Below are 26,263 nucleotides of genomic sequence, written 5' to 3' on the forward strand. Positions count from 1 at the left end.
TCTGTGCTCCTACAGCCAATGGACCAGAAATCTCTTCCAAGGGCTTGGCTTCCTTGGGGCCCTGGTGGCGACAGAGCCTGGCTGCTGATTAACCCGTGTGGTGACAAGGGGCATGCGTCCCCTGCAACAAGAATCACGTATCCTTTCTGTGTTGTGACAAACAAAACAAGGAGAAAAATGCCTTGCAAAAGGCAGTCTGGCTGTGGGAGGAAATGCCCACCCCGGGCAATAAAAAATATTTCAGTGTACTAAGATTTTTCCGTGTTTTTCCCAGAGGTGCATGTGGGAGTGGAGGGGATTAGAGCTACAATAATCTTCTGTGAGTTTTACATTTGTACATGGTTAGATTGATCAGCTAATAATTTTAGTCTGTTATTATTATTATTATTTTTGCAAACACCTAGGAAAAGATCTTGAGGTTTACTTGTGGCCTTTCCAAAATGACCCGTATGTACATGAAACAAGCAGTAACACCAAGCAGTGAATTAAGTGTGAAGTAGCACTTAAATATTGCAGGCAGTGCTTGTGAATATGAACCCTTTTGGGGATCCCCACTTTTTCTGTGGGCAAAGGTTTTTCTCCCTGCAAAATGCAAGTTAACAATTCACTGTTCTGGTGAGTCCGAGTCCCACGTGCAAATTGTTTCACTGCTTTGACTGCTGAATGTCTGTGACTTGGAGTGTGCAGAACTTGAGGAGGTCCATCTGCTAAGGGAAATAATCCTGTGTCATTGCAAAATATGTTTCTGGGTGTGTGTGTGTATTTCTCTGTGCTCCTTCTTTGTCATGATTCCACGGTTTAATTTAAATACATGTTTCACTTCTCTCCATATTTCACGTTTATTGCAGGGTATGAAAATCAGGAAGCTTTTTGTTCACTTCATACATCTCTTCCAACAAAGCCAGACATCCGAACCCGGCACAGACTCCAGAGTGATTATTGTTACACATGATCTATGGAGCAGATAAATTACAACTTGATTTTTATAAGGTATATTGAGCCTGCAGGCTTCAGCAGAAACAAAAACAAAACAAAACTCAAAACCTTGGTTTAACTAGTAATTTGAGGAAATATGACAAACCTGACATGGAAGTCACAGAGCAAATAAATATGCACATCCATCATTTTGTGAAATAATGCCTTCGCTAGAGAGACTTCTGCTTGCTGCAGTCTGCAGTGTAAAATTTCTTCATGGTTTACTGGCCTCAGATCCTGCTACATAGAGAATCAAGTTAGCTATAGTTGAAAGAAACAATTCTGTGTAAGAAAAACAGTGTTGTGCAGCAAAATAGTGCACGTATCAATCATGTGAGTGAAAACTAAGTTGGTTTTTGGATATATTATAATATTATTGGAATGTTAGAGGTGTTTTTTATTCACAGGCTAAAATGATTGGAGACTCTTTACCTTTATTGTGAAATAATCCAGTTCCTAGAAATAAAATCACCCAGTGGTTATTGCAGATAGAAAATCCTACTTCATACAAAATACAACAAAAGGCAGTTTCAGAGTCATCTTCTGAGCACAATAGTTTTGTTGGTGCACTGGAAAGGAATAACACGCACAATTCTCCCTTCAGGAACTGGCTTTTGGTTCCAACTCTTTTTTTTTTTTTTGTAGCTTGCCAATAGTTGGAAGGTTTTGTGTGAAACTAAAGAACACCATCAGTGCCCTTTGCATGAGATCTGCCCCTCAGACTGTCCCCTCCCTGCAGATTCAGGAGCTGCAGTTATCCCTGAGTTGGAGTTCACAACAGAGCAAAATTTACCCTCTCAAAGAGGAGGCTGTGGTTTGGGCACTGACAGGGATGTAGCCTTTGACACCTGGAGGAGGGTTTTACTCAGAGTTTAGGGGTTAAATCCAACAATTTATGTCAAACTGCTTCTGGATAAAGCACAAAACAGAGCCAAAATGCTCCACTCCTAAAGAAGTGTCTTTGTCAAAGCCACAACTCTTTTCATGCTCCGTTCCTGCTCCAGCATGTCCTTAGAGATTTCTCCATTTCCAGGGATGCTTCTTGGAGAGGCAGGATGGAGAGGAGCCAGGTCACCACCACACATAACCATGCAAAATGCACAACACCCACAGCCCAGAGAAGGAGATGCTGCCCCACACAAAGATGAGGGTCTGGGGCCTCCCAGGTAGCACAAGACCTGGATCTGCGCTCTGTCTCCACTTTCAGAGAAATTCCAGTGCCTGGAAGAGAGTGGAAGAGCCTTTGTGTTCAAGTTCCCAATGGGGCACATGTAAAAACCACAAATTGAGTGGCTCAGCCGCACCAGAACTGAGGATACACAGAATTACTGCTGTGGGTTGCAGAGAGCTCTAACACCTAAGCTGGAGTGCCAAAATGGAAGATCAATAGATCAAATAGGTCTTCAAACAGATCAGGAGGAAGGGCTGAAGTCCCTTTTGAAGTGCTGCTCTGACCCATGGAACCTGGCTGGGAAGTCTGCAGGAAAGTGACTAAACTGGGCCAGGCATCTGCATCTTCCACTCTTACAAGAGTGGATACAAGATTTTACAAATACAAGATTGTCCTAGATGCACAGCAAAGACAGCAGTCAGAAAAATAAGCCCAAGTTTGACCTCTACAGAAGCTGTATTATCCTGATCTCGTAGGTTTTGGGGCCTAGATATGACCCTGTGTTGGTCTGATCCTGCAGTTCTTGGCCAGGCAAACCTTACTTGGATCATGGTTTATATGAAGGGCCCATCATCTGCCTCCCTGTGTCCCCCAAGCTGCACCTTGCAGTTTAAAAGCCAAGTGCACATTCACTCCTCTTAGCATTGCAAAGCCAAAAGGACTGGTTTGTGCTTCATCCATAAAATTGCCAGCTAAATATTCATTCTGGAGCCATTAGTCCAGGTGTTTGTCAAGGAAGATGTACAAAGCAGCCAGAACATGTTTAGCATTTCATGTACCAGGCTGAGCTGCAGGAGTGACAGGTTGAAAAATCTTGTTTGGACTCATAGACTGAAACCGTTTAATATAGAAGTCACTGGTGGACTATAAATATGGAAAGCCAGTGTGCCACATTTTTATAGAATCCCCATTCTGCATGTCTTTTAAACATATTGAACTTCAGAGAAGCTATAGAAGTTAAACTCACCAATTTTTGCTTCAAACATTTACAGTTCTTCAATGAAGGAACCTTCAGAAGCTCAAATGCCTGGACAAAATACACTTTATTTGAATGTGCACTTAGATTAACTGATCCCACAAAAGCCAACTCTGTTCATTTAGGCCAGGAATTACCCAATTTGCTCACATAATCTCAGCAATTACATGTTCATCTTTTTTTAAATATCAGACCTATGGTGTGATTTACGTGGTATGTGATCTTTTAACTTAACCTCAAAGATATTAATCTTTATTAAAGGGTACGAGAGGCAAAGAGGGGGAAGAGAAGCCGGTGACAGATACTCTGACAGCGAGGAAAAGTCATTTATAAAGTGAACATCAGTAAACATTAGGAGTGACATATTGATATCAGCAGCCAGGAAATGGCTGGCCGAGCTAGGATGAGGAATTACACCTTAAATTGCGGCAACCATATTTTTTTCCCAAGGTTGATATTTTATATTTTTTAAAGAGAAATTTACTATTATGCCTCCTGCTTCCCCTATGGTAAAATGGCAGAAATTTGACTGAGATTTACTTAAAGTGACAGCAATGCCCCATTTTGTCCAAGAAAGATGATCACTAAATGTCACGTCTATCTACTCTCATGTGGATCACTTATTTGACATGTTCATGTCTCAGCTTCATAGCAGTGTGCAGCATGTTTCCTGGTGCTCTGAGGCAGTCTGGAATCTTTGTGGTGAAAGCCTGAGCTGGCCAAAGGCAGTTCATTAAAATAAATAAATAATGTGTTTGGGATTCCATTGCAAGGGTGTCAGGCCAGAAAAAGGCATGAAAAGCCTCACAAAACCAGACCAAGAGCGTATGCTTCTGGTCAGGCTGCCAGAAGGCCATGCTGGTGGAATGCTCTTGCCATCTCAGCTGAAGTAGAACCACAGCAAAAAGCTAATATTGGTGTTTAAATACATAAAATAACCTTGTACAATTTACTGTTTTATTTATTTTTTAGGAAATCTGAAAAACAGCACACTCGGAACCAGGGCAGAGTGTGCATTTTCCCACTTTGCTGAATTCCTGGAGGGAGAGATGCAAAACCCAGCTGGATGTGAGGGAACCATCAGCAGGAGCTCCTGAGGTGGGGAGCCCATTTAAATCTCCTTTGCTGAGCCTCAGATGTGACCCAAGCAAAGCAGAATGGAAAGCGAGGCAGAAAGGCTTTTTGAACAAAATGGAACAGTAGTCATGAATAATTAATGGGTTCCTACCTTCTTTGCCATTTTAACTTGTCTTCCTTAGTACTCATTGCCTTCCCGTCCAGAAATGTGTCTGTAGATTAATTCATGCATGTTTGGCAGCAGCAAGTCAAGAATTAAGGTGTGTGCTGGAGATGCAACCTCCCACCAGACCCAGCCTGATTCAGCAGTCTCCCAGCCAGAGCCAGGGAATGCTCTTGCACAGATCCAAGCTCTGGGAGCCTCTCAGCAAGGCCAAGAGCTCTTTTTCCCATTTTCTTCTAAAAATTTCTACCAGTCCTGTGTAAATACAGAAGTTGATAATCACAGAAAGTTCTTAAGATCTGAATGCAAGGACATAAATACATGTCATGAGAAGGACAAACCTTTGGTTTGTTCCAGCACCAGAGATTCACAGATTGCCATATATTTATTCCTTTTTGGGTGGAAATACCACAGTCATGAAATACAGTGAGAATATTTACTCCTGGCTTAGCCTGTTGACTGCCCTGTGCTATCAGTGCAGTCATACCCTCAGTCAAGTGTGTTTCACCAGCCAGTCTAAGGGAGGCTCTGTAAAACCCCAGGTTTTTCTCCCACTTTCCCTTTGATGCCCAGCTGCCAGTTCCCATGTGGGCACTCGCCTCAGACACAGTTTAACTCCCAGAAAACCTGCAGGAGCAGCAAAACCAGCTCAAAATGCATCCTAAGTAATAAGCAAGGGGGTTTTTTTTGGTGTTTTTTTAGTGTATGGTGGAAGATTAAAGCCATTCTAAATGAAAGAAGAGTGTGTAACAGGGTACAAGATTTCTAAATAGGTGGCACATGTCAGCAGGCATTACAAGAGTGTCTTTAGGTGAGCCTTTGATATCGACTGCTGAATAGTTCAGTCAGAGAGATGCTACCAAGCAAGAGTTGCACTGCCTTGATTTGTTTTTTCCAGCTAAAATAAATCTGAATAGAATAGACTTAAATTATCTTTGATTTTTCTGTCTTTAAAAGGACACATAAAAGCTCACGAGATCACTGCGCTCCCCGGGGAATAAAAAAAAGGGAATGGGAAAAAGAAACCAGGAAAACCATGAAAGATTCATTTTAATGGAATCCAGGTTTAGCTGTTTCATATTTAATAATGTTTAATATTTCATTTACTACTGGGGACTCACCTTTTTCAGAAGAATGTAAGATTCAAGGCACTATTGTGCATTAAGATTTTATGTCTGACTGTAGCAATATTATAAGGGTTGGCATTGGAGCTGCTCAAGCCTTATGCAGAAAGCCTGGAAGCAACAAGGTTTTCTTTCTTTTTTCCTACAGCCAAAATAGGAGCTGAGGCCCCAGAAAGTGGTGGGGTAGAGCTGTGAATCCTAGCAACAGGCGGGGAAAGAACTGTACGTTTCCTCACGTCCTCCAAGTGTTGGTGCCTTCTGGTACATCATTGACAGGAAGAGACACAGACCATGGAAAGGCCCTCCTTGCTGATGCATCAAGAAAGGGCACATTTTTTCCAGTGGGATGGGTGAGTTATTGCATTTTGGGGGGGAAAAAGAAGAAAAGCAACACCCCACAGTTCATACTGTTGTTGCTGTTGCACTTTCCTTCATCACAAGGCACTGCTTTTTGTTGCAGGGTTTTTTTTTTTTTTCCAATTTTCTGTGCTCTTAGTCTTTTTTTAAGCCCTTCTCAGTGATAATGTGGGCTTTTCTTTTTAAGTGAATTATGAAAATTTGCACTCAAAAGTGTGAGCTTAGGGTTCTGCCAGAAAAATCCATCATTCTGTGGCCTGCAATGAAATCATGGGTGATAAAAGCTACCACCCATGTTCAGCAGAAAGGGAACTGAAACCAGAGCACTTTTCTGGAAGAAGAGGCTCCTGTTAAATATGCAGCAGTCTTGTCTTGCCAATATTAAACTAGCTTTTCTTCCTAAAGAACCTGTCAATACAGTTTGACCTCTCTCTGTGGATATTCTTCAGAGACTGAAGCGCTCAGATAATCTGAAACAGTTCCCCAGTACCATCCCAGTAAAAGTCACAGAACCTTGGACAAAGAGCAAGGTGGGATTCCAGACTCCTTGGTCCCATCATTTTGTTCAGAAATCCACCATCTCCCAGCTGATGCCAGTTTCTCTGGGTTTGCCACCAGTTTTGTTCCTGGGAGAAGCTTGCAGACTCTTAGGAGCTTTGCCTGGATGCAAGCTGTGGGAAGATGGGCGTGGAGAAGATCTGGGCTTGTATAACACGGCCTGCTGATTCTGTTAAAAGAATAAATTTGTGGAAAGCAGCACTAGTGGGTTGCTGTCTTGGACTGGACCAGCTGCTGCAAGGATGAAGCACAGCCCCACACAGAAGGTTGCAGCAGAATAGAAGGATTTGGCTCCCACAAGGAGGGTCCTACAAGCCCTTCTGCCTTTTGGGACATGTTCAAAATTCACCCCCTTCCTGGAGCAGCTCCCTTCAAAGTTTTCTAATAAGATTCCGTGCCAGTATAGGGAAAGTTTCTTGTATCATTAGGGGTGTTTTTGCTCGCAATTTCAGTCTCAGACCTCATTGAAGGGCTCTGGCATTTGCATAACTTCCCACGGAAACTGAATCAATGTTTGACATCATGGAACAGAATCTCAGGCGTGATTTAGCATTAGTAAGCCACCAGTCATCAGCACACTGTCATTCCCCTATAGCTGACATCTTAATAGAGTCAGCCTCATGCACACACATGTTCACCAGCAGCAAATTCTTCTGCACTGGCCATGCAGGAGCTTTTCTTTTAACATGGGCTTGCACACATGAACATCCAAAAGACACCGGTCCAATATGATCAATTTTCAGGGCTCCAAATGCATTTTCCCTTTAGGTAAGAAGGCAATTTTAAGTCCTCTTAAATAATTGAAGATACTCCTGATACAATCAAAAGTCAAGCTCCCCAAGATGAAAATGTCTGGATGATGAATAAGTTAATGGAACTAAAATCCCAGTCGTGGCTGATTAGGGGACCAGGAGAGTTTATCAGAGATGGGAATGTGCAAGTCCAGTCACAGCCTGACCTTGTAACGAATGAGAGCTGAAAAGCAATTAATTGAGAAATTATCAGGGAAAAGCGAAGTTGTATGGTTGGTTAGCTAAAGCAATATGTCAATGGGCCAGGGATTGATTTGCCTGGAATACCTCAAGGTCTCTGTTCTGATGATTCAGGACTTGAAGGAACTGGCCCGAGCCAAGCAATAAAAATAAAACAGGGTCAGGAGAGGGAGTCATCAGTCAGCACTGGAGATCATGTATTATTTAGCTGGTAGTTAAGGGAAATTATCAAACAGGAGCAGACTTTAAACCCAAATTTTTTTCCCCGTGAGAGGGGAAATGAAGGGAGGGGAAAGAAAATGTTCCTTTGTACCGATGCTCACTGTCCTCAGCTCAAACACTGAGCTTGGGAGCTGGGTCCTGAATGTTCACAGAGAGGGATGATCAGTCCTGACAGTGGGCATCATTTATTGTTGAGCATTTATTTCCTCCCTTCCTGCTGCCAACAGGAATGCACAGGACCTCTGCTCCCACCTCCAGCAGACACCAGGACCTGCCCCAGGCCACCAAACTAACAGTGACCCTCTGCCCACCTGAACCTTGATTATTTAAACTCATCCACACATCTGCTTCCCACATCCTACACGTTCGGGAAACTCTTGGTGGGACCAAAACTGTGCATGTTGATCTGAGCTGCAAAACGTGTCTGCAGAGTTCTGCTCCTTCAAAGATGAGTATGAAACACCTTGAATGACAGTGTAGTATGCTGTAGCTCATGAGAGCAGCAAAGCAAATGAGAACAGCAAAACAAATTATATATGAAGTCTTCTAGAAGGATCAGTGGGTTGGGTGAGAATAGCTGTGCCTTGTCTTGTGACAATTCACTAAATAACACTAAACTCTGTCTCTCCCTTGCGGAAGAAAGAAGAAAGCTCCCACAGAACCAGCCAGTATATGTTTCATGGCAAGATCAGGGCCTCAGACACCACAGACTCTTCATTTTTGGGATAAAGATCCTGAGATGCTGCAGAAAAATTTTTGTTGGAAACCTGCAGCTAGCTTTCCCATCAGGACAACACTTCAAGTCCTGTTTGTTTTCGTTTTTTAATAGAAAGACTTTCTAAATTCTTCAGACTTGCTACTGGGTCTTTTTTACCATGTCCTCCACTAATCAAAATTACAACAAAGCTATGATTTTAGCTTGTTTCATTTCAATACATAATGAATACAAGAAACTCCAATATTTCACTGCAAACAGCCATTGCTGATGCAAAACCAGGTTTCTAGAAGGAAATTCCAACAGCAGCTGTGAGATAAAGGAACAGCTTTATCCCACTGCCTATGGACATATCTGAACACATTTCTGGGACTCACAACATGTCACGCTCCATGGAATGCATTTTCCATTTGTCCTGACCTGAGAGCTTTGCATTCAAGGAGCAGATCCCCAAGTGAATTCATCAGGAGGAATAATAACCACTGCATGAGCTTGGGCTGCTGGGCCAGCAGATCCATCCTGCAGTTGTCAGTGCGCTGAAATTCAGGGTGCCACAAATGCAGCCTCCTTTGATTAAGGAGCAGAAGGACACAGCAATATTTTCTCAGTCTATTTTATTGAAATGCAAGAGAAAGGATTCTTTTTGGGGATTGCATCACTCCTCTCCTCTGAGGCCAAGGTGCTGCACAGTATCAGTTCAGCATCTGGGAGTTTAGGAGGTGGTGGTGGAGGTGCTGAAATATCCCAGCACTAATCACCTATTATCACCTTATGATAATTTAAAAAGCTGATTCCAAATAAATCCTCTTTGCAGCAGGTCCTTGGCTGGCCCTCTGCTCTGCAGAGTGCAAACACAACCAGCCCCAGTAAAACCAGTGGAATCCCAAATGTGACCTCAGGTTGCATGGAGCAGTTAGCTGGCTATAATCACTGGGATGGAATGAAGTCATTTTGTTCTGCTAGGAATCAGGAGATCTTTTCTTGGATCCACAAAAGGTGTGCTGCACTGCACTCTGATCTCACAAGGCTGGGGGAAATTCAGAGATTTGGCCTCTTTATTTTCTTTGCTGCTTTCAATGGCAGCCAAAGACTTTCAGCAGAAAGGCTGTGATGCTTTAAGATTGTCACAATGTGGAAGGGCAGGAAAACGCCCAGTCTGGAGTCTGACACAGTTCCCATTGTAAGTTAAGTGAAGAAAGCCCAGCAAAGGCATGAAGCAGTTCCCACCAGCAGTACTTTTGTGTAGCAGTGCTGGTGTGAGCTTTTGTGCGCCTGAGCCCTCCCAGGTAGGGGGAGATGGTCAGGTACCCCTGGCTCCAGGAGCCACTGACCCTCACCCAGGGCTCTGAAGCAGCGTGGTGTGCTCCCAGCTCTCCCAGACATTTCTCACACAGGTTCAGCTAAACCATTCAGCTCTTCTTTTTCCTCCATGTCTTGTTTAAATATGGAATCATCCCATTTTAATTCCCACTCACCTGATGGTGGGTGGGATCACAGTCCACCAGTGCAGTGGGGTGTCTGGGAGCACTGGTGTATTTGCCCACCCCTACTTGCAACAGCAAATTAATTTATGTTTGTGATTCTCTGGGGAGAAGGAAGTCACTCAAGCAGGTAGGCTCTGGAGGTCTAGGCTTTAAAATATTGGCTACTGGCCTCAAAAAGAGCTTGGCATGAGAGACAGGCTTAGTTACATCTCTACATCCCACATTTGGGCTGGTTGCAAAGGGTTAACAGACACTGCAAAACATTTCTAGGATGAAGTGCTAAGATTTAGTGTACTGAATTAATTCTTAAATTAGAACAGGGGATTTGCACATGATTTCTAAAGGAAATTATCTTCTGGGTAAAATTAATACAGGAGATGTTTCAACATCTGGGATGGCATTATTATGAGCAATGATTACCCAGACATTGCCAAAAGAAAGAGATCACAGTAAACTCTTTCTTTTCCCAAGCAAAGTAAGCTCCTCACCCTGAAGGGGGGAGAATATTTGCAGAGCCTTGGCTTATTTGGAAATGCACAGGAGGATTCTACGTGAGGAAAAGGCAGCGTGCTTTGCTGATGGATGGTTGGGAAACAGAAGTGCAGGCAGGGAAGGTTCTCTCTGCAGGTGGGCTCCAGGCACCCCCTGCCTCCCTCGCCTCTGAGCTCCTCATCAAAAAAAGGCGCTTAATGCAGTGCTACAGCTGCCCAGGTGCTCGATGTTGGGAGGTTAAAGAGGAAACACACTGGCAGATGTGACCTGGAAAACCTCCAAAAGGGAGGTTGGTCCTTCTGCTCCCCACCCAGAGACCACAGAACTCATCCAAACGCCTCATCTTCCTCCAGCCTTCAGAGGGGCGGCTTTTCCCTGGCAAAATTTTAAGTAGAGCAGAGAGTAAAGCCAAAGCAAGGCCTGCATCAAAACAATCACACCCCAGGAGGAGCTCATAAATATTTATTTTCCTTCAGTCTATTTCATTTTGTCAGGAAAAGAGGAGGGCGCTTGAGTGGGAAAAGGAGACCAGTGGCACAGCGCTCCTTTCACAGGGAAAAACACCAATGTTTAATTTAAAAGGGCATAAATATAAGAGAAATGCCTCTTTACTCTCGTGTTAGTAGCTGGCTATTAAATTACATCACAAGTGCTACGTGTGGGACCAGGCGAGTGCATGGTTATTTCTGTCTCTAAACCGGAGTGCAAGTCTCAGCGTAATTACTTTGGATCCAAGTGTAATTACCAACTGATCTGCAGGAACATACACAGCAGTGACATCCATCCCAGGCAGCATTAGAGCCTGATGATAACACGGCATCATTAACACAGCTTAGCGCTTCCCTCGGTGGCTGCAGGCCATGGTGTGCCTCGACAAGGGCTGGCCCAGGAGCCACCTGAGCTGCTGCCCCTGCCCGTGCAGGGCTGCGAGCAAATCGCTGCAGACAACGGCAAACATGATACCCTAATCACGGGAAATTAGCCTGGGACAGAGGGGTTTTTCCCCAAGATGCACCCCCCTTGTTTTGGTATTTCTGCAACCTGCCCCTGTTTTCTCCCCAAAGTCCATGAGGAGAAGGAGGGTGCTGAGTCCCCCTGGGGTCGCCACCTTTTTTGTTTGGCTTTCTTCTGTTTTATTCTGCTTTACTGTGACAGCATCATGCTCAGATTTTGGAATATTTTCTCTAGAGTTCACAGCTCATCTGTTTCCTTTTGGAAGACAGTGGGTATAAGGATTTTCTTTGCTCTATTCTTTATCTTCTTTTTTTTTTCCCAAGGCTGAAAGCATCACAACAAGTAAACAACCTATTTATTCTGATGGTCTTGGAAGCTTTCTCTATACCTCCAAGAAGGTCAGAGAAATGAATCAGAAAGAGAAAAGGAGAGAAAAAAAAATCCTCCTTTCTTTTCATAATTGCCTGTTTTGTTACCACACCTTCTTAGTGCTATGATGTTGCAAAGACAATGCAATAGACCAGTGTAGGAATGAAGATGCACAAAAGAAAAAAAAAAAACTGATTTATTTATTCAAGTTGGTGTTTACAGGTACTTTAGTTGTGTCCATTCTAGCTCATAAACACAAACAAATGAAAATATGATAAAACATAAATTGACATAATTTCCTGCAAGAAGTACAGAACCTAAGAATATGCAAAAAAAAGCAAGAAAATATCTCCCAGCTCCTGTGGGTAGGATTGCATTTGCTCCCAGCTCAGGGTCAGTGATGGTAAAGTGAGATTGACAGGGTAAGTAACCCCTGAAGGAGGTTTTCCATTTTGGTCAGCCCTGCTAAGCCATGCTTGCTGCTCTGAATGAGCTCAGTTGCACAGAGAGATCTTCTTTTTTTTTCCCTGATTCTGCTCATGTGCTGGTTTTATCTGAGCAGCTCCGCAGATGTCAGCGAGACACATTTTGTTTTGAGTTACATCAGCGTAAATCACAACTGATCCAGTGAACTCGGAGATACCCTCCTTGCAGGGAGAGCTGTGACACCAAGAGTTTGGTGCCACGCTATTGTGACAGCTTAAAGCCCCTCCACGAGGAAACAAAGTCAGGCTCAGCTCTGTCCTGGAACACATTACAAAGCATGTTTGTTATTGCACAGAAGACAGCATTTGCCTTGGCTGTGAACGAGAAACCCAGATCTGTAACAGCTAAGATTTCATCTCTACCATTTATCCAATGAGCTTCCCAATCCTCTTGCACAGATAACCTGCTGCTAACATAGCAGTCAAGATCAGAGCACTTAATCAATCACTCACTGAGGACAAATATGCGTAATCTAAATTAGAACAAACCCAGGCATATTTTATATGACAGCCGTACAGATTTTTAAGAAAAAGCATTGGCAAGAAAATTGCATGAGAACAAAATTGTTTTGTGTTTATGCTTAAAGTGGTAGATTTCCTAAAAGCTTCTGTGGCATTAGGTAGCCTTGAATATACAGGGGCAAAATTCTGCTTTCACTGCTTTCACTTCCACATTTTCATCAATAAACCAAGGATGCATTTTGTCCCTCTGGCTCTGAAGCAGAAATCCTGCTGCAGACCTCAGTATGATGTAGAGTCCTTCTTAAAAACCTTTCATATTTTATGATCACTGTCGATTCTCTTATGATCAGTGTTGGTTCAAGCTTTCATGAATCAAAAATCAGCTCGTGGAACGCATCTTAGAGCAACCTATTTGTCTGCAGGTAGCAAAGGAAAGTGGTGCTTTGAAGAATAAACCCCTCTGCCTTCAGAACGAAGCTCAGGCTGCACAGGAGGTTGGAGCAACTTACAGATTCTATTCAGGCTCCTCTCTGGGCATGCTGGGTGACCTTGTGTTCTCCCATTTTCCTCTGGGGGAGATATTATTTATCCCTGATAATAAAACACAGGATTCTTCAACTGCGACTCGTGGTTTAATCTATTGTGTCAACTTACACAAGCTCCCTTGGAAAAAAAAGGAAGATCAGAGGCAATAAAAGGAGTAAAAAATGAAGCATCTTTAACTGAAGTCATACAGCTTTCATCTGAGGTCAGGCCCACGTTGCCCTGACTGTGCAGGGTGGGATCTCCAGAGAGGAGAATCCCAGGGATGGCCTTTGAGAGTGGGTGGCAGCTATTGCACAGAGCCCATCAGGCTTGGAGACCCCTCAGCTTTGGGTACAAACCCAACAAGCAGCAGGAAGGCTGAGCCCAGCCTCTGACAGGGCAGTCAGCACTGGCTAACGAAAGGAGGGGCTCTGAAAAAATGCTGGAAGTATCTGTGCAAACATCCCTTCTCCATGCACCTCTGCAGATCAGGCCCTGAAAAGAGTTCCTCTGTTGAAGTTCTGTCTCTGCTTCTCCAGAAGAAACAAATGGTCCCACAAAAGTTCACACATCACTAAACATCCCAAGGAGACTGAATTTCAGTTTATTGCCTTATCTTGGGACTTTTAAATATCTATTTCAGTTCCTGCATGAAAGCAGGTCGGATCCAGAGTGCAGCAGGACTCATCTGACTTGGTTTTGGAGGGACCTGTGAGTTTTTCTGGGGACAACTGTCAAATTCTTCTCCCAGTCAGCTTGCTGCGGTGAGGCATTGCCATCAGCACTGTTGGCATGGGCAGGTTTGATCAAATTTGTTAGGGAGACGTTGGTAAAAGCAATGACCTAATATTGCAATTAAAGGCAAGGGTGAACACCTATTCCCAGAAAAGTCTGGGAAAAGCAACACAGACGACTTTGGAAAATTTATCTTGGGTGTGCAAGCAGGGATTAGTATGCCTACTTGCTGAATTTTGCACCCAGAGGTCAATTATGGATTTTACTTGGATCTCTCAGCTTCAAAGGTCAGATCTGAATATGAAGCTTCTTTCTGCTTAAGGACAAGACAGAGACACTGCAGGTACCAGTGACCTGGAAGCAGGATTCCCACTTTCTACCATCCACAGAATTTCCAGAAATCACTCTGCATTACATTTTGGACTTAGATGCTCAGTTAATTCCCCACAGATCCCCATTAAAGTGCCTCAGTGCATGGCCTGGCTTTTTTTTTTTTTTTTAACTTAACTTTGTTTTTATAAACTTCTCAAGGTTTGACTCAGTCACTTGCCTGGGAGGCTGCTGTGTGAAGGTGCATGAGGATGGACTGGAGAATTTAAATGGAGGCCCCCCAAACAGGAGCATTTTTCCCTTAATCCTCCCACACCACTGGGAATAATAATTCCTCGCAGGGCTGTTGCACAGCTTGATTCATTAAGGCTTATGAAGTGCTTTTAGCTCCAGCACTGAAAGGCTCTGAGCAAGTTATTTTGGACTGCTCAGGTGTTAGGAGGAGAGGCATTGCAGAAGGAATACAAATAAATCAAGAGAAACTGCCCCTTCCTTCCACGCATCCCCTGCCCCGCACTGCTCTCCATCACTGTTGGTGTCAAACAGTTAATTTACAAGCCCAGCACTTTACAAAGCCCCTGGAGCACCAATTGTCCCTTTCTCATGCAACATCAGCTCCTCCAAACAGCCAGCTGAGTCTCCGGGGTCAGCCTGCTCCTGCCCTTCCCAAGGCAACTCCTGGGTATTTATTTTTGGACAAGCCAGACCCAGCATCACCATCGCCCTGCAGCAGGATGCACGGGAATAAGCCCGGGATGCTCTGAAATGCGCCATGTGCTTGGCCCAGGAGGGAACACTGGCCTGGGGAAGGTGACCCAGATATCCCACCCAGCCCATCACCCACCAGGGCATCCCCACAGCCTGGCAGGGCAGCCCGGGGCAAAGGAACAGGCTCGGGGCTGGGCAAGGTGAAGGCAGCAGCTCTTTCACATGGCTTTTCTTCCCCCTCCCTCCCTCCCTCCGCTGGTCTGCCTCCCCTCCTCCAGTCTGTTGCACAGGAGCTGCCGGCCATGCTGTTCCAGTTCAGGGGCTCCTGCTACAGAAAAGATCAGCTGTTGGAGAACCCATGGAAAGCCCTGGGGGAGAGCCATGGCCGCAAGGTAATCAGCAGGCAAAGTTATTACCATTATGCTGCTAATTAATTCCCAGCTCATTACGTTTCCTGTGGCTAATTTGTACTCGCCGCTGATTTGATTAAACTCATCTCTATGCTAATAAATGTGTTTTCCATTTGTTTTAGCGACTGTAGGAAGAGAGCCCGGTATTTACATATTTTGACGTTTATCAAATAAAACGCGGCGCCTGAATTAATTCTGCTCTGATTTATAAGTGCAGGGGGGAGGAAGGGGAGCGAGGGGATGCTGAGGGTCAGGCGTGTGCGTGGCACAGAGAGCTGGGGGGGCTCCTCACATTTCATCCTCCCAGCCCCATCCTGCCCAGGGATGCTCCTGCAAGGCGGCCTCCACCTGCTCAGCTGCCCCCCTGCCATTCATTTCCCCTTCCCAGCTAAGTCTGGGGATGTGGGGCTTTGATTTGTAGGTACGTTGCATGGTTCAGCAGCACCTCATCAGGTGGATTTCTCTTTGTCTTTCAGAAATTGCTCTAAATGAAGATTAGGTTTACACTGCAGCACCTCATTATAAGCAGTGACTGTGTTTCCCAGTCCTGTTCATCAGGACTCGCTACAGTAATATCAGACAGCTTGAATTTCCGATCAGGGGGAGGAACAGACACCTTGCCATGCACACAGATTTATTTTAGGCATGTGTTTTACCCTCTCTACCTCAATAACTTGCAAGGCACAAAGCTGCCCTCCAGCATCTGCCTTCTAAACCCAAGACCAACTCTTAAGGGCAGATCATCACCAAGTGAAACTCTGCTCAAAACACTCCTCCTGTTTCCCACACTTAACTGCTGCAGTATCAGTCTTGTCTTTGTTTGGGGTAAATCCTAACAGAGAAACACACTGAGAGTGTAAATCAGTGGGATTTGTGTGTTAGCATCACCAAGGGTTTGTGAAATCCAGCCTTTCCTTTTCCCAGGAAAACTGGCAGTGGTCACCAAGCACATCCCCTCTCTCTGCATGTGTGTTCACACGTGTCATCTTCTGTTGGTGCAGGGACATCTGTGTCACACGGGATGGAGGCCAGAGCCTCGCAGGAAGCGTAAGAAGGGAGCAAGGCAGGGAAAGGTTCCTCTTCTGGGGCTGGAAAAGGCACAGTGGCTTAACAGGTATGCCTGGTAATCCAGGGGGATCTAACCCATCCCAGTCCTGCTTGGTTTTGTCTGGAAAATTGGTTCAACCCAAGAGGGATTTGTTTTCCCTCTGCATGCTCACTTTGGGCAGGATTCTCTGTTTTCTCTGCCAGGTTCCTGCAGGTCACACCCTGGGGCAGCCCACAGCTTTCTGTCACACTCCCAGCAAAAGTTTCCCCAGCAAAAGAGGAGCCCCAACAACACCACTTCTCACTCTGGCAGTGAGACACCTTCCACCGCTGCTGCTTCACCCCAGGCAATCTGAAACAGCTTCATAGCTTAAGTAACAATTAACAGCCCTGTCTTTGGGAGTGCTTCTGGAGCGCTGCGCCTCCCCTGCTCCGGAGCCTGTGCTCCTGCTGCTGTGTAACCCGAACTGGGGGCACCCCCCAGCTCCTGCCCACCCCTCATCCTGCTGCCTGCAAGGGTGGTGATGGGCTGCACTGTGCTGCCAGCCCAGCCCCGGCTCAGCCAGGGCCGTGCTGATGCTTCTCCTCCTCTGGCACTCGCTCCCAGGCAGCACAGACACTCCTGTGATGCTGCTCAGGACGCACAGGATGAAGGTGCCCCTCGCAGGGCTGACCCAGGGGAGCTTCCAGAGCATGGCAGGAGGTCCCTGGGCTGTTTTTAACACAGGTCTCCAAAGAGGAGCTGGCAGAGCCCTGCCTGGCTCCCTGCTCAGCTCCACATGTTCACCTGAGCAATGGGGGCTGCCTCGCCTGGGCACTGCCTTGGCCACTCACCCAGAGTCCCAGCAGCTCAGCATCTCTAGAACAACCAGCTAAGCCATGCAGCAGTGGATTGCTGGACCTTTCTCTTCCTACAAAACCTTTTAAGCCTTTGCAAAAGCGGGAAGTATTACGGACAAAAAACCCGCCTTGTTTCGCATTAACAGCCTTTGCTTTTCCTGGCGAAGGTGGGACAATAGCCACACGCTGCATGGTATCAGTGTCACAAAGAACAGAACCAAAAGGCTTCAGCTCAGGACAAATAAAAGTAACATTGATTCCTTTTTATTTTTCCTTTTTTTTTTTTTTTTTTCCAGCTGGTATCAATACATTAAACAACCACGCTGGAAAAGTGAAATTGATTCAAGGCCTTCAGTGCTCCCTGCCAAAAAAGCCTCCTGCAAGGATCTATTCTGTATTGAATTACAGTCTGGAAAAGTTCAATAGGTTATTGTACAAACAGAGAGCAAAAGCCCGTCAACAATGGAGCCAAAGTGATTGTGCAGCTCCTTTGTGCTTGCCAGCCCCGCGCCCCTCACGAGCTCGGATGTTAAATCAGTTTAATTAAAATGGTGGGCTTCAAATGCCTCGCATTTTTTTAATGCATGTCCCTGTGTAAAGACATGTAGGCTGAGGTTTAAAGCTGCCTGCCTGCACTGACAGCCCCTCCATCCTTTTCTTGGTCCTAAACTGCAGCGGATTTTTACAGCTGCGGAGCACTTTGGGCAGATGCTGGGGCTGAGCAGGATCATCAGCCCCATCTGAGCAGCTCTGGGTCTCAGCAGCATCCTCAGCCTCAGCCCCAGCCCCATCCAAGCAGCTCTGGGTCCCTCAGCATCATCCCCATCAGAGCAGCTCTGGGTCTGGGCAGCACCCTCAGCCTCAGCCTCAAGCCATGGTGTGCTCCCCTTTGCAGGCTGGAGCTGTGCTTTGGAGCTCTCTCAGTGTACAGGACTTGGTTGTGGGACCCTCCTGCCCAAAGCCCTCCCTAGAGGAACCAGGTGCTCCCCAAAAAGCAGCAGGGTGAGCTCCCTGATGCTGCAGCAGGTTTGTTTGTCACAGCTCTCACCACAGGGTCTCCTCCTCCAAGGAGGCGGGAGACACTCGTGAGCTACATCAGGGTTTCTAAATCCCCCCTCTCCATCTCTAATTAAGATTCAAATTGAGTATAGAAATCATGTGTAAGTAAGATGCTAATTATTAAAGTCATTGATCTCCCAGACAATAAAGCAGCCTCGCTTTTCTGGCCCTGCCCATGTTTTGAGGCAGCTCTGAGCCCTCACCATCATAAATACCCAGGATATCTGGAATCCACACTGGGGAAGTGTGAAAATGATTGATTTTGTGGAGAGGCAAAGTCTCCATCTTGCTCTGAACAAAACCTCTACTCCAGGCCCAGCCCCAGACAAGCCTGGCAGCATGTCTGGCTCTCTTGATAGCTCGGCTCCTTGTAATGACCATTAAACTTTGGTCCCCCACATCACTGGACATCTGCTTTTGCCCTTGTCCATCCTGCTCCAGTGCATTTATTTTCTCATTGGAGTGAGTGGGATTTACTACTCAGTGTATTTAATGGGATTTACTGCTCAGTGCATTTAATGGCTTCTTGTTCCCAAACTGGACAACTTCCATGGTTGAATATCCTATCTAGGAGTTACAGGGGTTGGGGAAAAGGTGCTCTCAATTTGAAAAAATGTATGAAAGAATGGCTGGAAAATTACAGAGAGGGAAATTCTATGGAAAGCAGAGCACAACCAGTATGGGGCCAGGCTGGAAAGTGGGGGGCAAAGGCACAGGGCTGGGAGGATGAAGGTGGCCAGTGCTTTAGTGACCACAGGAAGGACAGACTCACAAAAAGAGAAAAGGCTTGGGCTGCAGAAGAGAGGAATGCTAGCCTGAAAACACAGAGTGCAGCACCACACTGCACCAAAACGCTGGAATTAACATCAAAGCAGTCCTGGAGCAAATGAGATTACGGTATGCATGTTAATGAGGCAGCAGCACTAATCAGCCAGGATGCCTCGCTGGGAGGGCTGCAGTGCCAACTTGTGAATTTTTGTTGTCAGGCTGGACCCAGCTTCCATTTGGAGTGAAGATTTTGTTTGGTTTTAAAAGCATCAGTATTTTTGTGGGGTTTCAGGCAATCTCCGATTTGATTTGATTTCTTCAAGTAGATGTCTGGCCCTTCAGGGTACAGAGAAGAACTTGGAAATGGGATTGAAGTGGTCCCCAGGGCCAAACTGAAAACCACTCCAAAGCCAAGGAGCAGATGAAAGTTGCCCAAAATGCATTTTACTCTATTTTAAAACATCGTTATTTTTGAGCCAATCTCACCAGTTTGCAGGGTTGAGTGCACAGCTTTGCACACAAAAGGCAGTGTATTTTTGTGCCAAGCCTTCCTGAGGAGCATCAAGCCACTCAAGATGTGAGGGGTCCAGTTCTGCTCGCTTTTGCAGAGGGTTTTTTTCTCCCAGTGCCACAATGCTGATGTTACAGTTATACTTCCCCATTAAGGCTCCAAAACTGGAGCTTTTTAATGTCAAGAGCCCTCAAAAAAAGCCCTTGCTTGGGAGATATGTGGCATCAGGCAAAAAGCTTTAAAAGGGGCAGTCCCATGCAAGGGAGGCTTAGCTGGGCTGGGGAAAAGGATGGCAGGAAGGTGAGGGTGAGGAGGGAATCCTGAGGAAGGAAGGAGAGAATTGAGATAAGGAAAGGCAGATAAGCTGCTCACAAGCATTAAAAGGGCAGGACCCACAGCAGAGGACAGGCATGAGCCCTGTCTCTGCTTGAAACCTGGCGTGCTCCCAGAGGCCAGGGAACAGATTCATCTTGGTCAGGGAAGCTTTGGAGCAGGGTCAAGAAAAGGGGAGCCCTTCTGGGGCTTTTCATCTGTATCTGTGGCTTTGGGAGCCAGAGGAATGTGGAGAAACAACCACACCAGGGTTTGGGATTGCTGCAAAGGTACAAACTGCTCTGAGGATCAGCCCCAGCCTTCTCAAGGTCCATCTCAAGCCCTGTTTATGGAAAATGCTGTTCTGATAAACTCCTTCTACAAGGAAACCACTCTTGCTTTGATCTGTTTTTCAAACAGCCTTTCTTCTTGATTGGAGAAATTGGCTTAAATGAGTCTCTCTCCCTTTTCCCAAGCAAGGCTGCAATTCACTTCTGCTTCCTTCTCGTCTCACCGATAATCTCGTTTGCTGAAATTGTGAATAAAACAGAATTTGAGACATTTGAGTGTTTACATGGCAGAACAACATGTTTTATGTCTGAGTTTGCCACGCAAACGTGTCTCTTCTGCAGGTGGCTCTGAGCAAGGCACAAGGGGGGCTGCCAGAAGAGCTGATCCTCAGTTCCCAGCTCTTGTCCAGATCTGAGAAAGCATTTATTTTTGCTTTATGCAGAGCAAGGATGGGGCGCAGCTCACAAAAGCTTTCCTGCCCCACTGCAGAGGTGCTGAAGGGTCCCAGAGCTGCCTTTACCCAGGGCACAGGTCTGGGCAGAGCAGTGGAGGAATGGGGGATAAGCAGACAGGCCTGGGAAGGTGCAGATGTACCTCCCTTCTGCCACAGATTTCCATGGCTGGGAAAAGAAGCTGTTCAGCAGCACTTTCCATGCCAGGGAGATCATTAGCAAATTAATCATTTACTAATTAAACGGCATGATACCCATGTAAAGGGAGTGTGATTACCCTCTTTTATAAGTCAGGAAACTGAATGGTGTTTCTGATTTTAGACCAAATTTGCCCTTCTGTCAACCCCACAGTTTTGCTCCATGGCCAAAGAAGGTTTTTTAGAGCATCCACCTCTGCACCCTGACATGCCCCTTGTCAGCACCATCACTGCCTGGTGGCTCTTCCCAGGCTTCTGTTGGAACGTTATGGAGGTCTGGCTGGTTCCATTCCATGGCCTTTCCATGTAGAGTGGATTCTGGAGGGTGAGAGGATCCAGGCAAGGAAATGGGGCTGCATTCTTGCTGGGCATCCCAAAGGCTTGATGGGTGCACACACACACATTTCATTTCCCCTCCAGATGAAGATGAAAATAATCCAGAATTGGATATATCAGGAGAATTGACCATATCAGGAGAATTGACCATAATGAGCCCCAAAGTCTGACCTGTTTGTTCTCTCTCATCTTGGAGATTTTATTTGGATCATGTATGTAAAAATTATCCCCTGCTTTATCCAAAATGAGAGCCCCTGGCAACAGGCTTGATCTGCAGCATTTGTGTATACATCTATTTGAAAAATGAGAAGGAGTGAAACTGGGCAGGCAGAGCAGTGACAGTGCTGTTCATGGAGCCCATGAAAGTGCCTTTCTTATTGTGTATCAGAAGCAAGTTTGGAATGCAGAAAGAAAATTTATAATTCAAATGTCAAATTATTGCATTGCAGGGATGTTTGTCCTTGCTAAGATCTCTCATGCCATCCCTACCACAATGCCTTCCACTGAAACACTCATGTATAGCAGAAACTCCCCAGAAATAAAGCCCAAATTTTCCTCCTTTCTTCACCATCTCGAGGGGTCCAGCTCACAGAGCTGACACAGCACTGCAGCCCGAGCCCTGTGCACCTCCACAGAGCTGTCACAGGTATTTACTTTTGCTAAGTGCAGCTCATTATTATTGCCTCCCCTGGAGCTGTAGTGCAATGGAAACTCATTCCCCACGGCCTTGCCCAATAACTTTCAGACCAATATATTTTGCGGTTTTCTTTACTTTGTGTCCGGTTCCCTCCACTCAATCAACCGCGGGCGCCACGCGGTGAAGTGTCCTGCCTGCTGCAGAGAGAAAAGCTGGACTTTGCTGGGTGGATGTTTGCTTTGTGTTGCATACACAGAATAAAAAGTAATTCAGGAGCAGCTAGGGAGAAAAAAAAAAAAGCCCACTGAGATTAGGAGCACAGAGATATAATGGTCTGAAAACTAAAGCCTTGCTGACTCCAGGAAAGTAAGCAACATCTAAGGCAGCTCGTTCCCCCATCATAACTCAATACAAATAAAGAGAAGAAGGTGGATGGAAATGGAGTAAATTATTTCACTGCCTAGAGTGACAGATGAGCAAAACCAACTGGGCTGGCTTCTCCAGGATTTCAACACTTTTGCATGCCTTGAAAGACACCACATTCAGCCACCTGCTATTGAACTTCATGGTGGCAGGACATCCAAAGGTTACAGCAGCTGGGCATCCCAGTATGGTTTCCCAGCTTGATTTCCTCAGTAGGATTTTGCAGGGATAAGGCAGCACAAGGGTGATGACCAAGAGCCTCCTCATCCATTCACTGCCCCTGGGAAAATGAGGAAGATTTATCCTTTGGGCACAGAAGGAAAATGCAGTTTGTGTGGCTCATAAGGGATTGCATTTGGGCTGCTGCTCCTTCCAGAGGCTCCTGCCCACTGCCCAGTGCCTGTGCACACCCAGGACAAGCCCCGTTTTTCTAAGTCATAGCACATCTCTAATGCAAACACAAAGTGAAAGGATGCTGGAAAGCCACTGGCCTTTATGGTTTATTAAGCTCCTTGTGCAGGCATAATTTCAGACTTTGATTTTTTTTTTAGACTAGACCATGTCACCTCTGTGTTGTACCTCACAAAGCCCACCAAGACACCACCCCTCCTGCAAAGGGATAGGGAAAAGCACAGGGAAAATCCCACTTTTGTTACTGAAAGATTCTGTGATTCTGTTCTTTAAAAAAAAAAAGAATAACAGTCACATTTCTAAACAGCTCTTTATTAAACCGTCCAAACATATCATCTGCACTGGAGGATGTAAGGGCTGACACCAGACAAAACCATCAGATTGCTCTGAGAAAATGCACTGGCTTGTCTTGACAATTTAGGACTCTGTGGATTACCCTGCTCATATTTGCTGTTGATTTTAAGACTGAAATTTGCAGTATGAAAACAGACATGTCCAAGAAAGCATTGCTCAGCTTAAACTTAAAAGGACAGAGATGCAAGATTACAGCAGAGAGATGCAGCTCCTGGCTCCCAGCCCTTTCTTAGGAACCAGCTTTCACTTTGCCTTGGGCTTTTGGTCTATCAGCATCTAATGAAAGACGACAGTGCAGGCTCCCTTAGGGGCTAACGTGGGCAATTTCAGCTCTGGCATTTTAATTTATCTGTAACCAGCAGTTTTCAAAAGGGTAGAGCTAAAAAAGAACTTGGCTTGGTCACACACACACAGAGACACAAAAAAAAAAGGGGGGGGGGAGTTGTGACATAAAATGCATGAGGAGGTTTGCTTGGGTTTAACTCTTTGGGCTCCTGCAAGGCAGGCACTGGAGCCTGGAGCTGTGTCCCTTGTCTCTGTGGCTGCTTGCTGTTAACCCTATCCACGAGGATGCTGATTTTTCTCTAGGTGAAGAGAACTCCTCCATGGTTTATGGCTGTTGGTTTTAGCGCCGGGCACATCTACTATATTCCTGACAGTTGAGGTCTCGGCTTTTCCCGTTTATTAATCCCCAAAGTTGCATTCAGGCACTATAATGGCAAAAGGTTAGCTTAGGATCAGTAGCAGCCATAAATCCAGAATTAAAGGCTGTGGGTTCATCTCCAAGTGACCCAGTGGTGCCTGGGTGCTGCGGATGGGTCAGAGCCTGCTGTGGGCAGCAGCATTCCCACTCTCCCTCCGTGTGTGCAGCCAGGGATGAGAGGAGGAGCTCCCACCCAGCCTGCACCTCCCATGGCATTCCTGCAGCCGCGTTCCCTGGGTGCCTGGCTGTGCAGAGCTGGGCGTTCTCAGGCTGTGCAGAGCTGAGGGCTCTCGTGGCGAGCTCGGTGCTGACGCAGCCGGGGCTGCTGAGTGCGCCTGGCACCGCTTCACATCCGACCCTCATCAGGAGCTTTTGACTCCACCGTGTATTTGTTCCCTGGCATGTTCCCCTCGCCCTCCGGGCACCTGGCGAACCTCCGGGCACCCGGCACCATCAGCCAGCTCTTGTAGGATGGATCCAACCCAGCCCCTGTGCTGGGGCTGCAAAAAAATTCATTTGGTATCAAACAGGTTAAATCTTTTATTTATTTATTTATTTATTTACTTCTTTCCAGGGAAGAATTTTACTTTGCTTGCCTTTTTTTTTTTTCCTTCCTCCCCTGCTGCCTCCAGAGGACCAGGCGATTCCAGGCACAGCTCTAGCAGATGGTTTTGGTGGTGGAAAGCACAAGGGGATGGCTCCCAGGAGCTGCTCAGGCAGTTAAGTCAAAAAGGAACTGATGCATGCAGCGTGCCACGGCCCCAGCCTGGACAGCTCCCAGTGCTCCCCTCTGTACAGGCAGCCTGTGCTGGCCCTGTTTATAGACCCAGCTTTCTCTGTGCCTGATCCAAAATCTGCTGGGACTGGGGGCAGCCCTTTCCTGAGCTCCTGAGCCAGCTGGAGCCAGAGCAAGCAGCGTGGGAGCCCCAGTGCAGCCCCCCTCTTTGTGATCCTGCCCACTGCAGCATCACCCTGATGGGCAATGCAAACCTCATCATGCCAGGGACCAGGAGATTATTTCTTTATAATGGTTACATATTCCAATGTAAAACCTTCACCTTACGTCCATGGCAAATATTGCCAAAGTTGTGGAGTCAGGAAAGCAAATCCATATTTTGTCAATATTAGCCCAATAAATAAAATTTGAGAATTGAATGCATTCCGTACTTACCAAATGAAAATTAATTTCTGACACATGAAAATTGGCTTTCTTAACAACATTTCCCTTATTTTAGTGAGATAATCTAGAGCTATATTAGGAAATACAAACATTTTTCAGAAGAATTATACATAATTTATAGAGAGGCAAGTCTGAATTAGCTCTAGCATTGCCCAGAGCTTTCCTACAGTCCATAGGTCTGGATCTCAGCTGTGCTCATAGATCTGCTCCCTCCCTCTGATGAAACCCTCTCCCAGAAACAGTTAAACACAAGAAGCCAGAAATGATCCATAAATTAGGTCTGGCTATAGGTTCAAAATCATAAGTTATGGCCTATTGACCCCATACTCTGAGGGGAAATCAGAAGCATTTTTCTAAAGAGCCACCACTGGAGGAAGGGAGGTTTAATATATGGCACAGCAGAGCCCAGCTGCAAATAAATACAGCACTGCATAATTGCAGGGAAAATCAATAAATACCATGGTGGTTAAAATAAAGATATGCATATTGAGGGTCTGGGTTTATGTGTGTGAAAGGTTATTTCCCCAGAAGCAAAAGATGATTTTTTTTTTTTTGCCTGCATTAAAGCCTCTAAAAACAACAAAGGCAAGAGCTCCTGTGCTGCCCCTTTTGCAAGGAGCAAGTTTCAGCTATTGTTTCCCTCGGAGCAGCTCTGTGGAGTCGTCATTATTACCATAATTAATAAGTGCAGTTTGCTCATTTGAAAAATTCCGGCGACATTTGCCGCTCAGGCATCGCGTCAGCGCGAGACACAAAAAATCGCTGTGACAACTGTTCTGCAAGTTCAGCTCTTATTGACGAGCACCACAAAGAGATGAAGCCCTGAGCAAGTCCCTTTACACTTTAATATTTAAACCTCTTTTAAGAGGATGTCAATATTAACTCCCGTAATTGATGCTGACAGGTGACTGCCTGGCCATAAAAAAGGCAAGCGATAAAATTCGAAAAAAACCTTTAAAAATAACAACCAGGATTTGCAGGTCTGTGCAGTGAAGGACGCTGGGATGAAGGGAGGAGGTCTCCTGCATCCCTGGTGCATCAGAGGGGACCTGGTGATTCACCCAGGAAGGGATGGGACCCTTTGGGCTCAGCTGATTTTGGTCCCCCAGGTAAATCCCTGGATCTCCTGAATGAGAAACCCACCCTTGCTCAGCCTCCAGACCAGCCGGTGCTTTTAATAAATAAATACCAATTGTAACTAGTTAACCTCAGGATTTCCAGCATTAAAGAGATTTCCCACAGGAGCCAGAGAGCACTAGAGGAATGGATAAATGCAAAGTTCATGGGGAAGAGGACACAGCCTTTTGCAAATCCCAGTATGAGGGGAAGATACCCATAAAGTTCTGAGACAGGTGCCAAGAATAGTTATTTACTGGACATAGCTTCCTGATTTTTATTGATTTTATTCTTAGAAATGAGTGCATTTTTTTGTCTTTAAAATTTGGGTTAATAGTTAAA

The 26,263-nt window shown here is 45.7% G+C and overlaps 1 long non-coding RNA gene across 2 annotated transcripts; it reads left to right on the forward strand.

Moving 5' to 3' along the window:
- LOC134427032 (uncharacterized) lies at positions 1–24,527 on the forward strand. Of its 2 annotated transcripts, none has more exons than XR_010030077.1 (6): positions 1–990; positions 4,095–4,220; positions 5,635–5,836; positions 15,153–15,266; positions 16,286–16,398; positions 24,258–24,527. It is a non-coding gene; the product is annotated as an uncharacterized LOC134427032 (long non-coding RNA). The 2 variants fall into 2 exon arrangements; XR_010030076.1 differs by lacking the exon at positions 24,258–24,527 and adding an exon at positions 16,536–17,398.
- The last annotated feature ends 1,736 nt before the right edge of the window (positions 24,528–26,263 follow it).

Source organism: Melospiza melodia, chromosome 19 (genome assembly GCF_035770615.1).
Source record: "Melospiza melodia melodia isolate bMelMel2 chromosome 19, bMelMel2.pri, whole genome shotgun sequence".
NCBI classification, from domain to species: domain Eukaryota; kingdom Metazoa; phylum Chordata; class Aves; order Passeriformes; family Passerellidae; genus Melospiza; species Melospiza melodia.